The sequence below is a fragment of the Budorcas taxicolor genome, chromosome 15 (assembly GCF_023091745.1).
Source record: "Budorcas taxicolor isolate Tak-1 chromosome 15, Takin1.1, whole genome shotgun sequence".
Taxonomy (NCBI): domain Eukaryota; kingdom Metazoa; phylum Chordata; class Mammalia; order Artiodactyla; family Bovidae; genus Budorcas; species Budorcas taxicolor.
Window position 1 is genome coordinate 57,127,757 of NC_068924.1, and position 5,153 is coordinate 57,132,909.

Here is a 5,153-nt window from a genome sequence, read left to right on the forward strand (position 1 = left end):
ATAAACTAAGACAGAAATGGTACTAAGAAGTAGGGTGCAATTCTAACAAATACCTTAAAATGTGGAAGTAGCTTTGGAACTGGTTAATGGATTAAGGCTGAAAGAGTTGAAGTGCCTGCTAGAAAAAGCCAACATCATTGTGAACAGACCATAAAGGGCAATTCTTGTGAGAGCCCAGAAAAAGATGAGAACAGTAGAAAATAATTGTTTTAGAAAATACCTCAATAATCCTGAACAGACTATTAGTAGAAATATGGATGGCAATAATCATTCAGTTGAGGTCTTAGACGGAAATGAGCATCATGTTATTGGAAAGTGGAGGAAAGGTCATCCTTATTATAAGTGACAGAGAACTTGGCCGAATTGCGTCATGTTCTACTGTTTTGGGGATGGTGGAAATTTCAAGCATTCAAATTGGATATTTTAGCTGAAACTATTTCTAAGGGAAGTGTGGAAGCTGTGGCTTGGCATCTCATGACTGCTTATAGTAAAATATGAAAAGAGAGAGTGACTTGAACTTGTTAAGCAAAAAGGAAATAGAACATAAAAGATTTAGAAAATTCTCAGCCCATCCATATTGCATAAAATGAAACACTAAGGGTGTGGCCAAGTGACAGTTTAATGAAATAAATAGAGATCAGCCATCTCAACAGAAACCAGGAGCTATTCTGTAAGACTATGGAGGAACCCCAGGTGGAACTGTTGTTGCTGTTCAGTCACTGAGTCCTGTTCTACTCTTTGTAGCCCCATGAACTGCAGCACACCAGGCTTCCCTGTACTTCACTATCATCCAGTGAGTGAAAGTCACTGAGTCGTGTCCTGCTCTTTGTGACTCCATCCATGGAATTCTCCAAGCCAGAATACTGGAGTGGGTAGCCAGTATTCTTCTCCAGGGGATCTTCCTGACCCAGGGATCAAACCCAGGTCTCCCACATTACAAGAAGATTCTTTACCAGCTGAACCACAAGAGAAGCCCAGAGTTAGCTATCATCCAGAGTTTGCTCAAACTCATGTCCATTGAGTCGGTGATGCCATCCAACCATCTCATCCTCTGTTGCCCCTTCTCCTCTCGCCCTCAGTCTTTCCCATCACCAGGGTTTTGTCCAATGAGTCAGCTCTTCACATCAGGTGGTCAAAGTATCAGCTTCAGCATCAGTCCTTCCAATGAATATTCAGGATTGACTTAATTTAGGATTGACTGGTTTGATCTCCTTGCTGTCCAAGGAACTCTCAAGAGTCTTCTCTAGCACTACAGTTCAAAAGCATCAGTTCTTTGGTGCTCAGCCTTCTTTATGGACTGACTCTCACATTTGTACATGAATGCTGAAGAAACCATAGCTTTGACTATATGGATCTTTGTCAGCAAAGTGTTATCTCTGCTTTTTAAATATGCTGTCTAGTTTTGTCATAGCTTTTCTTCCAAGGAGGAAGTGTCTTTTAATGTCATGGCTGCAGTCACCATCCACAGTGATTTTGGAGCCCAAGAAAATAAAATCTGTCACTGTTTCTACTTTTTCCCCATCTATTTGCCATGAAGTAATGGGACTGATGTCATGATTTTCATTTATTGAATGTTGAGCTTTACATCAGGTTTTTTCAGTCTTCTCTTTTACCATCATCAATAGGCTTTTTTGTTCCTCTTTGCTCTCTGCCATTAAAGTGGTATTATCTGCATATTTGAGGTTGTTGATATTTCTCCCAGCACTCTTGATTCCAGCTTGTGAGTCATCCAGCCTAGCATTCAATATACTCTCCATATAAGTTAAATAAGCAGGGTGACAATATACAGCCTTGACTTACTTCTTTCCCAACTGGAAATCAGTCCATTGTTTCATGTCCAATTCTGTTGCTTCTTGTCCTGCATACAGGTTTCTCAGGAGACATGTAAAGTGGTCTGGTATTCCTAACTCTTTAAGAATTTTCCAGTTTGTTGTGGTCCATACAGTCAAAGGCTTTAACACAGTCAATGAAGTAGAAGTAGGTATTTTGCTGGAATTTTCTTTCTTTTTCGGTGATCCAGCAAATGTTAGCAATTTGATTTCTGGTATCTCTGCCTTTCCTAATGCAGCCTGAATATCTGGAAGTTCTCAGTTCACATACTGCTAAAGCCTAACTTGAAGGATTTTGAGCATTACTTTGCTAGCATGTGAAATGAGTGCGATTGTATGGTAGTTTGAACATCTTGGCCCTGTCCTTCTTTGGGATTGGCCTTCTACAGTCCTGTGGATACTGCTGAGTTTTCCACATTTGCTGACATATTGAGTGCAGTACTTTAATAGCATCATATTTTAGGATTTTAAATAAACTCAGCTGCAATTTCATCACCTCCACTAGTTTTGTTTGTGCTAATGCTTCCTAAGACTCACTTGACTTCACACTCTGAGACATCCAGCTCTAGGTGCCTAGCCACACCATCATGATTTTCCAGGTCATTAAGACCTTTTTTTGAATAGTTCTTCTGTGTATACTTGCCACCAGTTCCTAGTCTCTTCTGCTTCTGTTAGGTCCTTGCCATTTCTGGCCTTCATTGTGCCCATCTTTGCATGAAATATTCCCTTGGTATCTCTAATTTTCTTGAAGAAATCTCTGGTCTTTCCCATTCTATTTTTTTCCTCTATTTCTTTGCATTGTCCACTTTAAAAGGCTTTCTTATCTCTCCTTGCTATTCTCTGGAACTCTGCATTCAATTGAGTATATCTTTCCCTGTATCCTTTGCCTTTTACTTCCCTTCTTTCCTCAGCTATTTGTAAAGCCTCCTCAGAAGGCTTTGCCTTCTTGCATTGCTTTTTCTTTGGGATGGTTTTGGTCACTGCCTCCTGTACATTATAAACCTCTGTTCATATCTTGGTTTCCCTGGTGGCTCAGAGGTTAAAGCGTCTGCCTCCAATGCGGGAGACCCAGGTTCGATCCCTGGGTCGGGAAGATCCCCTGGAGAAGGAAATGGTAACCCACTCCAGTATTCTTGCCTGGAGAATCCCAAGGACGAAGAAGCCTGGTAGGCTACACAGTCCATGGGGTCTCAAAGAGTCGGACACGACTGAACGACTTCACCATTCACCCTTCATAGTTTTTTAGCACTTGGTCTACCAGATCTAATCCTTTGAATCTATTCATCACCTCCACTCTATAACCATAGGGGATTTGATTCAGGTCATACCTGAATGGCATCACGGTTTCCCCTACTTTCTTCAGTTTAAGCCTGAATTTTGCAATAAGGAGCTCATGATCTGAGCCATCGTCATCTCCAGGTTTTGTTTTCACTGACTGTGTAGAGCTTCACCATTTTTGGCTGCAAAGAACATTATTAATCAGATTTAGTTATTGACCATCTGGTGATGTCCATTTGTAGAATCATGTCTCGGGTTGTTGGAAAAGGATGTTTGCCATGACCAGTGTGTGTTCTCTTGACAAAACTCTGTTAGCCTTTGCCCTGCTTCATTTTGTACTCCAAAGCCATACTTGCCTGTTGTTCCAGGCATCTCTTGCCTCCTACTTTTGCATTTCAATCCCCTATAATGAAAAGGACATCTTTTTTGGTGTTAGTTCTAGAAGGTAAGTCTTCATAGAACCAGTTCAATGAAGAGTCTCTATCCTTTCCAAACTGTTCACCACAAAACTGCCATGGTTCATCTGAAACTCAGTTTTGACCAAGTCCTGTTACCTGAAAAATTGGTTCACTTCTTGGTAGGTGTTGAGCCAAAAGACACAACCAAGCCAAAGTTCTGGAGAAGGGAGGATTTCTCATTACTTGTAGCAAGTAAGGAGATACAGGGATCTTTCCCAAAGCTGTCTTCCCAAACCAAAATTAGGAAAGTTTTAAGCTAAGGGTACATTCATCCCCATGAAGGGCTTGGGCAATATACAGTACAAGCTTTAGTTGATTCAAGTCAGGAGGGTCACAGAAGGTCAACATTATCATCCCTTAAGCTCTAGTTGATCCCATGGTTGAGCACTTTAGGTTAATGCAGGAGGCAGTGACCAAAACCATCTCAAAGAAAAAGCAATGCAAGAAGGCAAAGTGGTTTTCTGAGGAGGCTTTACAAATAGCTGAGGAAAGAAGGGAAATGAAAAGCAAAGGATACAGGGAAAGATATACTCAATTGAATGCAGAGTTCCAGAGAAAGAGAACTGGGAGTTTTTACAACTGATATATCAATTTTGTTACTTCTCTTTCCTCTCATTTTTTCTGCATTCTTTTGTTCCCTTAAGATTATTAATTCCTGAGACCTATTTTAAGGACAAGCATTGTGGTCAGGCTTAGGTCACAAAATGGCTTCTCTCATATCAAGAAAGCCATGCTTGGTTCTCTTTCTCCAGGGAATCCCTACCTGATCTGCTTATACTTCTTTTCTTAAACAGTTGTTTGTCAATTGCTCTCCATTTGTCAGCACATACTTAAATTTTCATGGACTCGGGAATCAGCTGAGGTCATAATTAAAATTCCCCAGGGGGATTTTAACTCATCTGAATCGAGTGATCCAGTGAGCCCATTTTGAGAATCTTTGTTGAGCTCAACTTCAAGTTCTTTAACTCAGCGTACAAAACCCTTCATGACTTGGCTCTGGCTACTGCTCCATCCACATCTTTTACTTTCAATCCTATAATTAACTCTATAGTACTAGAGCTATTTGTAAGGCCTCTCTAGACAGCCATTTTGCTTTTTTGCATTTCTTTTCCATGGGGATGGTCTTGATCTGTGTCTCCTGTACAATGTCACAAACCTCCATCCATAATTCATCAAGCACTCTTATCTATCAGATCTAGGCCCTTAAATCTATTTCTCACTTCCACTGTATAATCATAAGGAATTTGATTTAGGTCATACCTGTATGGTCTAGCAGTTTTCCCTACTTTCTTCAATTCAAGTCTGAATTTGGCTAAAGAGTCCATGATCTGAGCCACAGTCAGCACCTGGTCTTGTTTTGTTGACTGTATAGAGCTTCTCCATTTGGCTGCAAAGAATATAATCAATCTGATTTCGGTGTTGACTATCTGGTGATGTCCATGTGTAGAGTCTTCTCTTGTGTTGTTGGAAGAGGGTGTTTGCTATGACCAGTGCGTTCTCTTGGCAAAACTCTCTTAGTCTTTGCCCTGCTTCATTCTGCATTCCAAGGCCAAATTTTCCTGTTACTCCAGGTGTTTCTTGACTTCCT

The 5,153-nt window shown here is 40.7% G+C and overlaps 1 non-coding gene across 1 annotated transcript; it reads left to right on the forward strand.

Annotated features, from left to right (window-relative positions):
* The first annotated feature begins 2,850 nt into the window (after positions 1-2,850).
* TRNAW-CCA (transfer RNA tryptophan (anticodon CCA)) lies at positions 2,851-2,922 on the forward strand. The gene has a single exon. It is a non-coding gene; the product is annotated as a tRNA-Trp (tRNA).
* Positions 2,923-5,153: the final 2,231 nt, after the last annotated feature.